The following is a 19,703-nucleotide window of genomic DNA, read 5'->3' as shown; positions in this document are numbered from 1 at the left end:
AACAATTTTGTCGAAGAGATGTGCACATATTGAAAGTGTATGTACGTGTGCATAGTTAAACTGTACAAAAAGAGATGATCCGCAATAAAATAGTTTTATATGCAATTCAACCGTAATTAAAATTTGATCTCGTATTCACATACGTATATGTGTACATTACGGATTATATTTTATTAAGTAAACTGAAATAATCTGAGGCAAGTATTCTTGTATTCTATTGCTTATGAAACATGAGTATGAATAATGCTACTCGTGAGAGAACGACATTAATGTTGAACGAGAATAAAACGAGAAATTTCAAGATCCGCTAACACGATATTTCCACGCGCGAAATTGTCATTCTGAAATAACATAATAACTCTGCTACATTATTTTTGACGATATGTAAATTGTCTGCAAGTATTAAGTAATGTGTGCGCAACAATTTTCACAAATAATGAAAAATTATAATGGCGGTGTTTAGAGTGCATACGTGATGTGATACAAATTATTATGTTGCACAGAAATGTACACACAAATGTAACCATTTCAATTTGTGTACCCACAAAAATCGAATTTAATTTTAGTGTTACTAGTTGAATATTGACCGCAGTAATCGTGATAAAACAAAAACGTCGGTATCGTTTCGTTGGTTTTACAGTTTATACATTATTAATTGACAAAAAAAATTTTCCGGGTGTTATTTGCGCGCTAAAATTTTTATTCCTTTTAAAAGAATTAAAAATTGTATTAATCACTTATTTTATTATGAAATATAAGATGAAATTTAAAAACTTGTAGATTTATTTTTACATTTATATAAAAAAGTTTTCATATTCTTACATCATCGCTCGTTATTATTATGATAAATATTGTTTATATTTGACTCCTTTGTTTTTCTTCGTACTTTCATATATAGATATTTATAAAAAAAATATACATTAAATTACATATTATAATAAATATACAATAAATATAAATAAAAAATATATATAATTATATAAATTCTTAAAATTTTATTATATTATATTGCATTACACTGTACACGGGTACTTATAAAAAGTGTAAAGTTGTATTTTGTGCTTTTTCTGAAAAAGCGATCCTTCTTCGTTGCAAGAGTCTTACACAACCCTCTGAAATATTTATCGCTGATGGACTTACGATGGATCCACGTCACGGAAAACGAGCGATACGAGCTGCCGATACGAGCAGGGCCAGGAACGAACAGAGCGAGAGAGGCCGCGATCCTCGTGCGGAATTTATCCGCTAACCGCTCTCGGTCAGTCTCTGCCGCGCAAATGAGCAGCGAGCGCAGATAGCGCGGTCGGGAGCTGCCACCTACGATCGACAATTTCGACAATGCGCTTTGCGCTGTCGCGACCTCACGACGTATGAGCTCGATACGTCCATGTCCGCGTCCAGGTGCAATAAGTCAATGCGGTCGAGCATCGTCACAGGCCGACCGGGATAACACCATCGATATTTTAACCGGTATCGAGACGTAGCGGTGAAACCGCATCGGGGAAGCGAAGGCGAGAGATGCCTAAAATTAATTCGAGTACCTACAAACTTGCGAACAGGCAAAGCTTTAAATAGGTGCAAATGTTTCAATTGGACGGATAGAGGGACGGTGCGTACGTGTAAAAATGGAATACATGAGAGCAATAATAATTAATTTTCTAATATATATACTTGTATATTATTTTTCTCTACAATTTGCCGCTTTATTGCAATTATGTGTATATTACGCTGGTCAACAAAAAAATAATCTTAACTTTTTCCTCTTATAATTTTGGGCTTATTTAAGTGTGCTGATTTCGAGTACGACAGTAGTTTTTTTTAACAGCTCTTGTTTTTTAATATTTTTAGACTACTCCCTCTCACGTGCAGTTTTTTTGAATTTTACTCGACTCAAAATTATTATTTTTTTAACTTTCTATATGTCTTCGATATGTCTTCGACTCGGAGACGTTGTTTACATAATCCAGATAATTTTTGTTATATTTGTGGCGAATACATCTTTCAAAAATATCGATAATCGATATAATTGTAATATCTTATAAATAAAAAGTAGAGCTGGTACAATTATTATTCTTTTCGTAATCAGTGCCTTAGATAACCTATAATACATGTTAAAAAAATGGAAAAAATTTGAGTGCTGACCAGCGTTATCGAATTGTACGGAAATCTCACATCATATGGAGAATCTATAAAATTTTACCGTAAAAGTCTTTTCGTTTAAAACATTAAGTTAATCTTTAAATCGCCTTTACTTGCAGCAAAATTTAACACTATATGAGAGATGTGCACTTTCAAAACCATAAATCTTCCAATTTTAATTTTTTCCTCTCTCAAAATATCGGGTATAAAATTTTCTCGCGTTAAAATTGCAAAAAGTATTTCAGGTAAACAAGATTAGTGGATCACTCTGCATATTTGTAAATTGTTCAATTATTCAGAAAAGTGAATTATCCGAACAACTTGTTTCGCGATTAAGTTTAATAATAGAAATTCTACTGCATACATTTCCTTTCATATTTATTTATTTATCAGCTTTTAACGTAGCATCGAAAAAGTGATGCCCGAGTGCGAGGAGCAAAAATATTTTAATATTAAAATAGTCTCTTTTCTTACGTTCGTAGTTAATTACTTTTCTCGAGCGAGTCAGTACGAGGGAGGGACGCGGAAAACTCGACGGGCAGTTAATACAGAGAGAGCGGGGGATCGGAGAAAATAAATTGTCGAGAGCGTTTGCCCTCTCTCGCCCTTCTCTCGCTCTATATAGTTATGCATTTATTTATTAACCGAGTTTTATTTGTCTCCGGGGCAAAATAACGCGCGAGAAGGAGCGTAAACAATGCTCGCCCCCTCTCTCTCTCTCTCTCACCCCTTTGTACGCGCGGTCGCGCGACAACTCACAAACTGCCACCGCCAATTGCAGGCGATTCGTTTTATCCTGGAGCGTCCTCGATCCGTCTACGTCGTACGTCGAGGCATGATAAATCAGCGTCGCGTCGCATCGCACCCCTTGCCCCTGTCCGCCCGCTCGTTCGATGGTGAGTATCGCGTCGACGATAGGCGAGCATGGCCGTAACCCGACTGTACCGTGCGGCCGCGTGTCCCGTCCCGAGTGTTGGTTCGCTCGTTTTTACCCTTTTCCTCTCTCCCGCCGTGGTCCCAAGTTGTTTATCGCGGTGGGATTAATGTCTTTTTTTTGCCCCCGCGGGCATGAAAAATTCCGTGGCCCGCACGCCGCGCGCCGGATTCGGGGGCATTTTTAACGATCAAGCTTCTTCGGTCTCCCGCATTAATCCGATCAATCGGGACGCTCGGAGCGAAAAGGCCGGGAGCTTTATTCGTGGCCCGTACCGTTATAGACCGAATTATAACAACGATAGGAATCGAAAATAGCGACCGATAAGTGCTCAAAATTGACGTTAATCATTTGCATTATGTGAAATTCAATTTATATATATGCGTTTAATTATTTAATGGCTATTCTGGGGATGGAGAAATGCATCCGAATGCGAGTTTTTCTCTAGTTGCATTCACAGAAATTAATTAATTAATATATAAATAAATTAATATACAGGGTGTTTCTTAATAAGTGCGAAAAGGGGAATTTTTCATGTAAACATTAAAAAGTTGTAATAAAAAATTGAATAGGGGTTGCTAGTTTCATCCCCTCATAACAATACGGGAGGCGAAAGAAAATTAATATAAATAATCTTTTTACTAGTAGAAAATATCCAGCTAATTTCATTTCTTTAATTTGTTTCAAATTTGAGAAAAAAGTAAAAACCTAATTTCCCCCCCTCCCCCCATTTTTGGAGGAGTGTAACTCCACAGGGAGAGATGTAGGAATGTATGTTTATATGAAAAACCACGCTTAATTTTCGACAAAGAATCATCTCTTAAAATTTTTCGCACTTATTAAAAACTTATTAAAAAACACCTGTATCTACACCTATGTATACACAAGAGTTGTGCAAGGATTTATAGCTCATTAAATTTAAAATCTCATGCTTCCTATATAATTATTAGATACACGATCAACAGATTTTACGAGCTCTTATTCTGAATCTTCTTCTTTAGTCTTTAAATATTTAAAATAATTTAATTTGGAAGAATTTACGCATTCGCATTTCTGAAAAAGCGACGAGTATTTACGCGAAGCATTATGAAGTTTTACACATAATGTGAAAGGTTCAAAAATATGTATATAAAGGACAAAAATTATTGGATGATCCTTCCAGATTCTCCGATCAACTGGGGGATGATTTTTTTCTCAGCAGAAATATCAAAAAGAAAATTATTTTTTGTCAGTTTTCAATTTATCGTTATTATATATTTTTAGAATTATGTTTCAAATTAAAATTCTATTAAGGAAAGAAACAATTATTTTTATAAGATTTCAAATTAATTTTCAATATTGGAAGGAAATGTCTGTGTGTGCGTCAAGAAGAATCATCTTTTTTATCATTTTCAAAATTTTGTCATGTGATATTTTAATCATTACACATATATATTGGAAAAATTATATGAGGAAAAATTATAAAAATGTAAATTCTTATCGTCTTGTTGAGCGTAAAAGTGGAAACATTATTAAACATGTTTTTTTTTTAATTTCCTAAATGTAAAAATTATAATTGTATATTTAAATATTTGTTTACATTCATTGAACACGTGTCAAGTCGTATCGAGATATGAAAATACCGTAACGGGGTTAAAAGACAAAGACAATTTTTGAAAATTAAAAAAATGCATTCTCTAAATATTGTCGATCGGACAAGATGTTCTCGCTGGAATACAACATTAGAGAGGGAAGAGAGAGCTTGCGGAAGAGCATCCAAAGTTCCGCGATCTCCGTGATCATGGACACCAACATCACCACGATTCAAACCGACTTCTCCGCTCGTCGGTGTACATTGGCATTGCCCAAATAGTTTGGTGACTCTTTGGTATCTGCCGACCACTGTTTATTGCATACCGAACCATCAGAAACCATCTCGAACGAGGCATAACGGCGAACCAGGATCGCTCCCGAGTCTCGATCATTCCCGATAAGGCTCGGGAAGGACCGAAAGGTACAGGAATGTCAGAACGCAACGAGCCATGAACCTAACAATTTGCGAATGCCAGAGTTCGAGGAAGTCTATGGGACATGGAATTTGAGGGCGGGATTGACGAAAAGATTCATCCGCGATGATTCGCAATGACGAGGGAACATAACAGCCAACTCGATGATCTTGGGCAATCTTTATACGTAAAATTGAAAAATATAAAAGCCGCATTCCGCGCGATCGAGAAAAAGCCGCATGATATCGCTACATTTTAATTTGCTTAATTATAATGTTTTCATGCGTGCTTTTCGTGCGTTTGCGCCGAAAGCACGAGCTTTTTGTCTCGCGCATTTTGTATCGACCGGCAGAGAAGCCCGGACTCTCTCTCGGACACGGTGGGCTGCGATGAGCGTAATATATCCGAGTGAATGTTCGTTTGCGAGGTTAGAAGAGAATGAAGAAAGAAGCGAGTGGATATCACGAGCGTCAAATGGCCGCGCGGGTAAAAAGGTGAGCCACAATGGCGCGATGAATGTTCCAAGCCGATAACGCGCTGACTCGACATAACGCGCGATTTTTATTTCTTAATGTACACATTTTTTTGCAAAACCGGTATAGCGAGGTGGGCGATGATAAAATTTGCGAGATTTCTAAAGTCTTAACTTTCGAAGGTCGCTGAAACAATATAGATATTTTATTAGACTATTTAACATTACATCTTCAATTCACGTGTTGATAAATACTCGAGAGAACTTTTTTGAAATTCTTCTCTCCTTTCCCTTCATCTTTATATACGCTAGCTGCAGGATATCTCGCTTTGTCGTAAATAAAAATGCACTTTTTACGTTCGCATAAGCATCCAAAAAATAAACCCACGCATATATTCCTTGTGATATATATATATATATATATATATATATATATATATATAATATGTATTAAATTCGTCTATGATATATATATAATATGTATTAAATTCGTCTGTGATATATATATAATATGTATTAAATTCGTCTCACGAATGTTTTTTAATATTTTACAGATTCGCTTTTCCATATTCACAAGCGCAGGTCACGAGTGCTTTTCTTAATTTGTCTTTCAATTTGCATATTTCGTATCTCTCAAAAAGTATCTATATCGCGAAATTTAGTTTCCTTGGAAGGAAGCACTCTAATGTTATAGTCGCTTTAGTCGTTTTTGTCGTTGTTGTAACATTTGCGATATTCGTGAAAAATATAATTTTAGCCATCAAAGTTAACCATTTTATCTATTGGTACAATAAATGTATCATCCGATGACTATAAAATTACTTGATTTCTAGATAGAAATTTCTTTTTCCTATGGAAAAATATGAAAATGAAAATTGCAAAATCATCAAATTAAAAAGTGATTAATATTTATAAAGTTAATTTTTCTCGTTTTCAGCAACTTTTAGTGCTTGAAACGGCACACATGTTGCTACTTTGAAGCGTTTAAATGTTAGAGCTATATTTGACAAGAAAAAAATGTTTTGGAGGAATATTTGAATTATATAAATATTACATTACACATATTTATACCATTCAAATATTAAACGTTGACTTGATTTGCATTCTTGCCGCGTATAAATTTGTACATTATATATAAAGAAAATCTCTCATCCTTGATGAAGCAAAAAGGGGAGGCTTAAAATTGTCTTGCGTAATTATAGATCTTGGTAACCACTGTTAACGAGTGGCATCGCTCAGATGGAGCTTAAAGCCTCGTTAGAAGGCTAACAACCGGTCATGTGTCTTGTGAATCGCCGATTTGGAAGTAGGTAGGTAGGTATCTTCTCGGATCGTCCCTCGGGCGCTCGCCGGAATCTACAAATTTATACGACCGTCGAATCGGGTCTTCTCTTGGAGAGAGAGACAGAGCTGTCTCGCCGTGATATTTGTCACCACGGATTATTTTGTATCGGCGAACTTAGCCCCGTATTAACTCTATCCAGAAAGAACCTCTCTCTCCCTTTCGTTCTTGCGCGTGTATTTGAGACAGAATAATCGATTAACGACGAACGTTGTACTGGTACGTCGCGCGGCTGGAAACGCGCGCCTTTTTTCCCAGCCCGATAACGGTCTTTCCCGCGGTATACGATGGCTTCGTAATCTCATTTGTCGTGGACTTTTTCATCGGATACCGAAACGTTCGGACTCACCATGGGAAGAAATCACACGTATCGAACTTTGGCGTTCATGCGTTTCACGCGGGACCACTGGACATTCAGGCTTTGGAAATGTGTGCGAATTACACACATCGGATCGAATACACGTATATTTTCTTGCCGATTGTTCGATGACTTTGGTTAGATTGTCAACTATCAGATTATCAATTAAATTCTATCAATTTCATTGATGAATGGAAGAAACGAAGGTTTATTTTATGCTGTCTAGTTTGAAATCTTTCAAATGGAATTATCGAATGTGCGCACTCAACATGTTCGGGTAAATTTGGTTCAAACATCGAATATCGAATACTTAGGCAAATGTACGCCAATAATCGTGAAAAGAAGATCGTATTTCCATTTTTATGCGTTTCATGCGATTTTAATTCGTCGCGATCGGTTTTGTCCCGTTCTTCTATTAAAGATCTTGCTTCGATTCAATCGTTACATTTTGCGAGCTTAGGCAGCTTGCGACAGATGCGTCTAAGTAAGATTAACGACGTGCAGATTCCGCGCTTTTGCGAACGTTGCAAAGGAAAGATGCTAATTTCTTTATAACAAAGTCTGATATCCGACAGATAATAACGGGTAAGATGAAAGCTTTTATTGTAAAAATGTCGTGTAAATGGAGGAAAAAGTTGATGAAATCTCGGAAATCAATTTGATGGAGAGAGACAGAGACGGAAAAGGATGTGAGGGCAAAATTTTCCAAGAATTACGTTAACGAAAATAATCGCTAAATAATACAGTATTCAAGAAGATTTATGATACGTTGATATCGAGATTCTGACGGCGTATGTTGATTAAAACACATAGGAGCACGTAATCGTTGGCGCTTTCCGCTGAAAGCTCAGCACCTTTTCGAATGGAATCTGTAATGATGTCGAGGGAAACGAAATTTTTCTTTCCACGGACGTACGCGTATCCTGTAATGCACGCCGAATCAAAATAAGTAAAATTGCAATGGCGCATCGAGGGAATATTACAGAAATATATGTTTCTCTAGAGAACGTCATTGGAAAACTGCGTTATCCTGTTTAACATCCGTAATGTGTCCCACGTTTGTAAAATTGTATACGTTTCAGATAGATAAGAGCTGGCATACAACTGGAACACTAACAAAAAATAAATAATATTTAATCGGAGCAAATATATGGGTGGGATGTAATATCAAATTAATAAAATAAATATAATAGATAAAAATATAAATACATAAAATTAATGAATAATTAATGAAAAAGTGGACAAACCGTGGGATCGATATTTTGAGAATTTTATTTGAAACTTGATTATATATAAAGAAGTTTTATTAAATAATGAAAAAGCTTGTTACACCATAACGTTGAGGAAGAATCCATCTCGTATTCCTCGAGATAGCCATCATTAGAATTGGAATTGATAGAGCTGGAACTGCTCGTATACGAGTGTCAGGAGGCGTATTCAGAGACACCCCAAAGTATCTTCTCAGTCGCAGAGAGCAGCCGTCCGTTGGGAGTAGACTCATCGCAAAGGGAGGATACACGAGTCCGGGAACGACTTCAGTTAAGACGGGAATGGACGAGTATCTCGCCAAACAAGGGCGTCGAATTATCGGTGTGATCGCTCGTGTAAAACGAGACGGTGGCAGCCACCACCGAGGCTGTCCAAAGTTTAACGGCGTCCCCTATTCTCTCCCTTCCTCCCTCTCTCTCTCTTTCCCTTTGTCTTTCTTTCTCTTGCCGCCAGTTACGTGACTTACCGGCTACGGATCGACGGATCGCGTGACACCGGGCGAACGAGTAATTAAAAGACCTTTAGAGCCTACGAGGCAGTCGCGCCGACCGTACCCAATGCACACGCAATTTGTATTTAAGGTCGTATTTGTCCTGCGGCTCGTAAGCCACAGCGCGAAACGTCGCGCGCCCTCGACGTTTCACGATAGCTTCAAATCACGCTACAGCCTCATCGAGAGGTGAAAAACTTGATATTACTTTTGAAAATTGTATGAACGGCCATTACATAAAAGTAACGTTGCTCAAAACTTAATATTTGAATAGGTGTTTACTACTCGCGCTAAAAATTTAATTTCGTGTAATGCATAATTTTAATGATAATTTAGTTACTTTATAATAATACACACACATATACATATTTTGCAATTTCCATAATTTAATGGAAACGTATTCATACATATGCACATACACTTTATATTATATATATAAAGTGTCCCAGAATCGACGAATATTACTCGTTAATCATGGAGATCGGATTTAGAATTAATTCTTGATCAGCGAGTTTTATTTTTGACAATGAAATTTCCAATTTCGTCATCGTATATCTTTAGAATGAAAAGTCTCGAACAAGAATCTATTCGAAAGCTGAATGACGTAGTTGAAAACACTTTCCGTGCGTAATAATCGCGGCTTTAAATTCTCAATTATAATTCGCGGACTCGCGTCGAATCATCGATACGCTCGTATCCGTACAAAGCTCGAAACCCGGGCTTTGGATTTCGTTAAACTATGCCCAATATGCCTTTCATATCGCGGTCGCGTGTTGGCGCGTTAGTCTTTCTACGTTACGGCGTTAACGGGGATTACCGCTCAATCGCGAACACGGCCGGCAATTTTCCGAAGATTAAAATTGGCGGGCTCGCGGAACGTGTACGATCCGACTTTTATATATATACACATATATGGAAACCGATGACGGGCGCCGACGGCGATTGTAGTTTTTCTCCTCCGATCTCAAATTTTGATACGTTTAGCGGCGCACAGTTTTTCGCGTTTGCGCCAAGGGGGAACGGGGACAGGAGAGATACATGGCGGCGCGTATCGAATTTTCTGGTTCAGAGGTGCAAAGCGCTTGTCCCGATTTGAGCTCGCGCGCGCGCCAACGACGGGGCTATCAGCGATATATTTTTTCATCATCGTCGTCGTTATACAGCTACAGAGAGCGCGACAACCGAAACCCCGTTCTGTCTCCGTTACGGATCAATGAGCTCGCCGACACGCCGTGATTCCCCCGCGTGGCTCGGAGGACGCTGATTAGTCATCTCTACCAATGTACATTCTCCCCATACACGTGTATCGCCCGACTACTATGTCAAATATATTGTACACGGACGAAAGTTTACAAATTATGCGAAACATATACATTATTTTTTATTAAAGGAATATAACACGACATATTTGTCACTAAAAATTGCAAATTTGACATTTGTTTCGCGCATCAAAATATTTATATATCGCAATGTAAAATATAAAATTTACTTATATGTAATATTGTGGAATGTCTAGAAATATCTAGAAAATTCCCTTATAATGATAATGTAATCTACGATTACATAATTATATTGCGATTTTTACCTTACAGTTTTTCTGTGTATATTGGCATACTTGCGGAATATTATGACGTGAAATTTTCAATAGAATCTCAGCGACAAAGTGACATTTATATTCATCTAATTTAATTTGTAATTATGTATTAAGCACTCGCCTCGAATTAATCTGACTCAATCAGTTTTTCTTTCGTTGAAAGTGAATAGGACTATTCATACATACAGTCTTTTATTGTTAATCTCCGTTTGTGGAAATAGTATCGTTAATAATTCGAATCGAAATTTTGATTCTTAATTTTTCTACGTTTATAGATTCTAAAGAATTTCAATAGGTTTAATTTATATAGAAATCGAGCTCTTTTCTATTATCTTAAATAGACAGTAAAGAAATGGTTTTTCATTTAAAGGAAAGAAAGAGCTTTTGATTTTGAAATTAAATTAAAATAAATTAAATATTTTTAAAAGAGTGATCCGATTGCTTAAAGTATCAAGAGAGACATTAGATTGAGAAAAGGGGAAAAATTCAAATCGAAATTCGGTATCAATATATACGTGTCCAATGCAAGTACGATTACTTTAGTTAAACAGAGAAAAAATTCTAATATTTAGAAATAATTAAACTAATAATATTGCTATATACGCGTGCATTTAACAACGCCAAGTTAATATAGCTCGAAAGTCTGCATAATAGTGAAAATGTTTACACGGAAATAATTAAGATATAATGTGTGTGTATGATCTTGCTGTTGCGCTAGAAAGGATTAATGTTATAATTAGTACGGAGGGAATAAAAAATAATCATGTCCGTATACATATACAATTGAAATATACGCACAAGTTATCATATTGATACGAATCCGCACCGGATAAGCGGTGAATTGTTCCGAATCAACTTTAATCTCTCACGATACATTGCGCGATTTGTCATGCCTAAACGCAAAATGGCCGAGTGTCACCCGATTGTATTTAGATTGCTCAATTTATATTTTGTTACTTCAAACATTGACAATAGCAATTTAACGTCAAGTTACAAATATAAAAATAGAGAGGGAGGGATCTCAAAAATGGAGGAATACTCGGATGGCCGGTCGATCGGTCACTGATAATATCCGCCTGCGGAAAATTCGCATAGCTATATTCGTTGCATAGCTTTTCGAACGGTCGACAGTTTTCGTAACATATGGAGCGGAAATTTAAACGCGCAATTTGAAATCCGATCGGTTACGCAGCAACCATGTCATACTATAGACAGAGAGAGAGAGAGAGAGAGCGAGAGAGAGAGAAAGAGAAAGAGAGAGAGAGAGAGAGAGAGACAGAGAGAAAGGGATAAAGAGCAGCGAAAAAAAGAGTACCATATGGAAACTCGCAAAACTTGGCAATGCTAATCGCGGGGCGAATTACAATAAAATCTGTAATCTATTGGAGATGTTTCTTTATTCATATTTACTTTACGTTAATTTACTTACGCCAATTAAGATTCACGCGTTAAGCGAGCTACCTTGACGATGTATAAGGTGGTGCGCATAATACACCGTGTAAAGAGTTTCTTGCAAAGTTACGAGAATGTGTTGCGCTTTCGAATAGGTTTTTCGTGCTTCTATTCGACGTGGCACGTGCTCACACCGTGTTCCTGCTTTAATTAACGAGCTTCGAATCGTGGTGTTATACAATAGTCGGATAGATAAAAAATTCTTTCGCACATATCTGGGAGAAAAAATCCATATATCACATATAAATATATATATAATATATAATATATAATATATAATATATATATAATCACATATAAATATATATATATATATATATATATATATATATATAATTATAAATGGAATACAATAATAATTATACAATAATTATGATAGAATACATACATATATGTGTGTTCTCCTTCTCTTACATACTCTTTGTTTATATGTATAAGAAAAATGATAACAAGAATAATGAAAATATAGGTTAAAAAAATAATTTATACATTGTTTTTCTAAAAAAAAAATAAAATTGCGAGTAGATTATACAATATTGCACCAAGTTTTGTTGACTATTAAAATAAAAGTTGTCTAAAAAGATAATCTTTCGTAAGAATGTTTTTTTTCTCATGAAACTTTTTTAAATTTATAACAGTTTCTAATAACATCTCCAAAAGTTTGTCATTTCTGAAATAGGTATATAATATGAATACGTTTTATACATTTTTACAAGTCTGTATAATTACTATATTTATCGCCCACACGTACGTTCTCTGGTTAATGAATTGCATGAAAAACTTACACAACAGAATTTTTTATTTATCGTCATATATTTTCTAATTTTCTCGCGCTCTGTTATATTTTCTGCTCTTCAACCTACAGTAATATAATATTTACATGACATAATGCCTGAATATACTATGGGAAACATTGCAGTTAAAATAATGCCTCGTACTCAATGTGAGAGCGTAATAGCCCTTATGATAATCAAAATTATGCGCACAAACCACTTTAATTAAGTTTTTATCTTATACAATGATGCTCTTGTGTGTAGAGAAAGAGAAAGAGAGGGAGAGAGAGAGAGAGAAGAGAGAGAGAGAGAGAGAGAGAGAGAGAGAGAGAAGAGAGAGAAAGAGAGAGACAAAGCCTCATTATATCTTCCCATTATTATGTCCGCACATAATAAACTGCTACATTCGTTATGCGTCCACACGTTATTACTATTTTATATAAATATACGTCATATCGTTGGTTTTCCCTTCTTCTCCATCATTCTGACATTTTTATTTCCGCTGTACTTTGTCCAATCATATCTGCAAATGTGGTAAAAAGCAAGCTGTCTAACCATTATTCTCAGATTTATAAAGTTAAATATAATTTTGCAATGTATCGTGCCTTTCGATTCAACTTGCGATAAATTGAAATCATTAATTTAAATCATCAATTTTTATAAAGCGATTTAAATGAATGTCTCAACGGAGAATAAACAAAATTATTGATAAATTGATTTGTCTAATTGACCAATTAGTATTCAATTTTTATATATATTTTATAGGTAAAACGTCATCTAAACGTCAGACGACAAATCTAATAAATAAACGCTATTACGAGATAGAATCGTTTAATGTGTGTCAAGTCGCTTGCCCGACTAATACAGCAAATGACAACTGATAAAATGTAATGTAAAAGTGACATTGAAAATTGATCGGTGATATCCGTTTATCAATCGCGGTTGCTGAAGGGTGCTGCATCTTGCAGCGATATGAAAGTATAAAGAGAACGATGAATTAAATATGCAATTATCTTTTCATCAAGGTACGCGTTGAGTACGTGCGTTCATAGCCGCAGGGGTGACTGTCAAAGTGACAAAGATCGCGATATACACGCACTTTACGAACGACGAGGACTTTCTCTGTAAATAGACGCTCTATTCCGTCACTTTTGTTACACGCGATCTAAAAGTATGAAAACAATGGCGAGGATAAAAAACTTTTTAATGATAAAGATAAATGAACCATTCTGTACGTGTATAAGAATTTTATGTAATGTCTATTTAAAAGAGTTGTAATGTGTTTCTTTCTAATGTGCGTTCTCTCATTATAATATGATTTTAAATTTACTTTTCCACATAGACCTATAGACATGCGGTTTATTTATGTTATTTTAAATTCTCTTGTGTTATCATGTTTTGACTAGTACTTTGTAATGTAAAATTAACATACAACCTGTATGTTATTATTTTTATAACGTTTACATGTGTTACATTTATGTCACCTTCGTAACTTAACACTTTCTACATGTTTCTTAGAAATAGAATATTATATTTAGAGTATTTTTAACATAATCATTTTAAACAATCAGCATGTCTGAAAGTCAATTTAACATTCTAAGAAAAGTTAAAATGAACCTTCAAATAATCTTGAAATTTGACATACAAAAATAATCAAATTACTAAAATCAAATGTTTCTATTACAAATAATTCAAGTTAAAATAATTACTATTATATGTGTTAAATTACCCTCAACATTTCTTACGAGTTATTGTAACTACTTTTTCATGTAATTTTTAATTAATTTGTATGTTATTTTTACATTACTTAAAATCACGATAACAAAAATAAATGTAAAGTATCGTGTCAATTATTAAATATTTTTAGTTTGTCGATAAGTAACATACGACGAATGAGTTATTTTAACTTAAAATTTAGAGTGGACTTTTTGAGACGTGTGAAAAATGTTATAATTAACATTTTATTTTTTACCGTGTAATATTCGCAACAGAAGAATTAGATAGATTAGCTTTAACATGCGACACGAATGAAAGAAAGCCCGGTTGTTTTCGCCGTGTCATCGTCACTTAAAACAGACAGAATTATCCATTTAATTATCATTATATCCAGCGCGTGATATCGAAGCAGCGTATTATCTCTTTCCCGTCTCGTCACATACAAGCGCAACACGTTGGTGAAGGAACAAATTCACTCTCGGTGATGGTAGTAGTCGGGCCGGTAATGCAAATTCCAGGAACACCTGCACAGAGACTAGAGTAATGCATCCAACGAACACAGCAGCCGGTCGTTGTATTTATCTTCCGTGTCCGGAACGATAGGCGAGATATTCCTGGATTATGAGCTATACGGAAGTTACGCGAGACAAATGTTCGGAAGAGGCACACACGCGGAACATCAAGGTACGCGGCTATTGCGAGCGTATCGCAGATGGTTTTGTCGGATATTAAGAGGGTGTTGTCTATAGAAATTCCTATAGTTGAAGAATTTAACACCTTTTTTTATGCAAAAGCCGTTTTATATTCCGCTCCGAAAAAATGAAAGCACCTTTTTATAAAGATACAGTTTAATTTAAACGTGTCGTTGACGCGTTGACGCGTTTGTCCAATAATGCAATATTTTAATCGAGAATATCAAAGCGCTTTCTATCGAAGGGGGAGGGAGGAATTTTTTAAATAAATAGACGATAAATTTAATACTATAATTTATTCTTTATATTAGAAAGAAGGTTGAGAGAGCAATCAGTTTTGAATTAATCGAGGGGACTGTAAATGGAATTACAGTACTTATGGGACTGCTTATAAATTATATGGGCGCTATTATAGGAGAAATGCAACGGAATCGAAGGGAGGCTAGACAAGTGGGAGCGATCCGTAGTAATGCTCGTGTCCGGGTCGTTATTTAGTTAGCGCCGTCGTGCGCCGGCAGTAAAATATTCCTGAATTATACAGCACGCGCGAATTACCAGCTTTATGATTATAAATGAGTTACATCGTCGTGACAATATATACGTCGTACAGAGAGGACTCGCGCTATGCATTAAGATGTGAAAAGTTGTTTCCTCCTCTAGTCGCTAAACGAAGGTAGCTGGAATCATTTGCAATGCGACGCGGGTAATTTCGTTGAGCGAAGAGACGACGACGACGACGACGACTACGACGACTACGACGACGGCGACGGTACAAATTCTAGAGATACACGCAAAAGTCGGATATTGCAATCTGCCCGTGTCATTTCTTCCCGCGACACTGATCGAGAAAGTTCCCGTTGGCGAAACAATGCGGAACTTTTTTACGGAACATTCGATCGAAGTAATAAATTAGTACGATTAGAAAATCTCCAAGTACGATCTAATTAATTTATATAATTGCAATATAATTTTTATCAATCTAATTAATCTATGCTATTGGAATTATTTTACATAATATAGCATTCTTTATACTCAAAATTATTTCCTATCACGGAATAACGCGTCCATTTATTATACAGACTTTTTCATATGTTCTTTTTTTTATATTTTCCATTTTTTAAATTTTTTCCCAATTTTGCGCGTCGTTGGTTTTGCTCGCTGCATAATTTGATTTCGGCAACATAAAGAAGCCCGCGTTTCAAACTAGCCGGTGCACTACATGCGCCGACATGTGGCGGAAATGATTTGCGTATCCGCGTTACTGCATCTGCTTTCGCAATACAAACCAGGCGCGAAAGTCAACGAATGTAAACGTCAAGAAGAATAATATTTTGGAATTTTCACCCGGAGGGGCGTACGGTGACGCGGTATGTATATCGCGCGAACGATTATAATCTTCATTCGTAATGCGAATTGCGTGCCGCGATGCTTGTTCAAAAGCTTTGTTGGCCGCTTGGTTACTTCATATTCACCGCGTGCATTTCAGCGCGCTTCTCTCTAGCTTATATCACCCAAGTGTGTGATTATTTCTGTATACGTTTGAATAAATTCGGACTGAAAGGAGAAGAAATTTCGCTGACCGCACATTTTGGCGTAAAAACGAAGTCTATTTGCGAAAACTTAAATTGTTCGTTTTTTATCGCCAACAACTTTGATGTCCTTAAAACGTCATTACCCGACTAATTGCTCTCCCATAAGTTCGAAACGCCGAGAAAAACCTTTAGGTAATGGATGGCGAAACATGTCCCTTGAAAAGACGCAATACATCAAACGTGTTTAATTATTTAATAATATATTTTATACATTAATGAAGATAGATAAACAATCTGTTTGTTCGTATAACAATATTGGTAACCATTATGCCTTTACGCTGTAATTAGTACTAAATTGCTATCGGGGAAACGGTTATCAAAGTACTAATTGTATTGTAACACCAGCTTTAATATTAATTACCATAATTGATATAGTGATTATAAGCATAATTGCGAATAATTATTGTGATATTATTATTACGATTGCTATTACAATGATTTTATACATTGTACAAGTATTGAAATAAGTTTCTTCGATACACACAACGTTTGTAATCATAGATTTGAAAAAAATAATTGACTTAATATCAACCGATTTAGATTAATAAAAAATTTTCGTAAATATTTACTAATTATAATAGCTAACTGTTTATATTAATTTATCTGATAAATTTTATATTATTTTTACTAGAATAGTATATTGGAAGATACTAGGTTCGGATTCAATAAACAAGAAATTTATGGTGCAGAAGAGTTGAATTGTGTTGTGAATGCAATGGTAGATATTTCGAATATCTCTTATGTGAACTTGCAATGTTGCAATACACACGTCAATAAAACACTCTACAAAATAACAGTATGTCTTATAATAGTCTTTTTTTTTTAAATTGTCGTTGTTATTATCATGAAGTTGTTAGGGCTTATATATTTATTTCTTTTTCAATGTAGAATATCCTGCACTCGCTTTATTATATTTTATTTATATTCATTATTTATATTTATTATTTATTCATTATCATTATATATTTATATATTATATTCATTATCATTATATATTTATTATCATTATTATTATTGTACAATTAGGAAGCACCCTGTATATATGCACTATATATATGTATGTATAAATGATACATGTTTTGACTTGTATAATCTATATGTTTTATAGTATAATTTCTATTAAATATTTTTCCATTTTTGTATTTTACAAATCTATCTATTTCGATCTATTTTGCAAATGTAAGAAATTAAAAATAATAGTCATAAAACGGTCATTGGGGTCACAGGCTTGCAAATGTTAAAATTAATATTTATAAAATTTATTTAAAACTAAAAAATTGATCACAGAGAAAATATGCATATATATATATATATATATATATATATATATATATATATATATACAAAATTAGAAGAATTAGTCAAGATGGAAAACAAAATAATACAACAAATAATCTTATTAAATAATTTAACTTTCGTTGAAATATTTTTTCAAAATTTCTGTCAAATTTCTTTTTAGTACATCTTGCGGAATAAAATTCGGTTTGTTCGCGATCATAATTCATCATTATATTCTCAAGACGGACATTCTTTAGGAACGATTATCCTTGCTTGGGAAAATGCTCGTTAGATGGATGCTATATCTAAAGGCGGTTGCGATTACCCCGTTAGTACCCATAAATGAATAATTTAAGGGCAATTTTTCCACGCCTCCAGCGGGTTGGAAGAGACCGCAGAGAATTCTACCGAGTTATCTTAACGGTCGATTACATCGGATCCTCCATGTATATATATTATATGTATACAGCAAGCCAATTATTATACCATGTATAGTTATTAATTAATCCTATTGGGTGGCCGAATTTAGAACACATCGCGCGGATAATGTAACCGTAACAACTTGCATTTGCATATTTGAACACGTTGTATACGATATGATATGATAATTACGTCGAAAATGGTCGTCAATGATGAGGTATAACGTTTTTTTGGTCTATATATTTCTTTCCTTGCAAAAAGCATAACGAAATGTACGTACTCTCTAAAAGTGAATCAGTGTATTATCACTGTAATCAGTGAGTATTTACTGTTTTTCAGTACGCTAATGAAAGTAATATATATACTTTTAGGGAGTAATTCACTTTTAGAGAGTAGATACCACGTGGGTACTCTTCAGAAATTTTATTAACTTCTGCTGCTATTCTTCAAAAATATTCACCTTGGGTGAAATCCAAATTGTACATTTTTTCTTATAATTTTTCTCTTTTTTTTCATCTATTATAAATGTTAAATAAATATACTAGCGTATACTTACGTTTCTTACAGAAGTTATAATTTTAGAAAAAAATTTATGCCCATTAAAAATAAAGAATTATTTTTGTATTTCCTTTGAAACTTGCAAGATGTATGTTTCTTCAAACAAAAACATTTTGAAAGACGTGAGGATGCAAGATACTTTCACACATCTGGGGATCCATATACGATCTACCTTGTCTGCATAAACTTGATCGAGAGACACGGCCGTGTCAATTAAAAGATTGAGATTTCGCGCAGAAATGTGAAGTGCGTGTGTGACACTCGAGCAAAATGGCACCTACGGTGCACTGTAGCATCCAACGCTATTAGCTAGATGCTTCTTAAGATATGGGAGGAACGCCGTGTGAGAGTGGGATTAAAATGGAGTTATGCACTAATTTCCGTTCCAGCGCGAACGAGTTTGTATGCTTTATGATGTTACTAGGGTGATAGATAGTAAATGTCAACGTGGCGAACGAGCGAGCGAACGGAGCAAGCGACTCCCGCTGCGTGCCTGCCACATGATCTAACCAACCCCAACCAACCCCCTAACCTAACCTAAATCTCGTGTGCACGTCGTGCATCAAGCCAGACGTTGCACTGGCGTTCGCCCTCTCGCGACCGCCATGTTTATAATTTACGAGTATTTCTTTTCATAAA

The 19,703-nt window shown here is 35.1% G+C and overlaps 1 long non-coding RNA gene across 1 annotated transcript in view; it reads left to right on the top strand.

Moving 5' to 3' along the window:
* The first annotated feature begins 5,508 nt into the window (after positions 1-5,508).
* The window catches only part of LOC112639166, a 66,181-nt gene continuing 51,986 nt past the window's right edge, over positions 5,509-19,703 (top strand). Inside the window, exon 1 of the long non-coding RNA XR_003123333.1 lies at positions 5,509-5,552. This is a non-coding gene — a long non-coding RNA (uncharacterized LOC112639166). The remainder of the gene's footprint in view (positions 5,553-19,703) is intronic.

This window comes from Camponotus floridanus, unplaced genomic scaffold (assembly GCF_003227725.1).
Source record: "Camponotus floridanus strain SB8 unplaced genomic scaffold, Cflo_v7.5 scaffold5, whole genome shotgun sequence".
Taxonomy (NCBI): domain Eukaryota; kingdom Metazoa; phylum Arthropoda; class Insecta; order Hymenoptera; family Formicidae; genus Camponotus; species Camponotus floridanus.
This window is presented reverse-complemented; position numbering and strand designations above follow the sequence as displayed.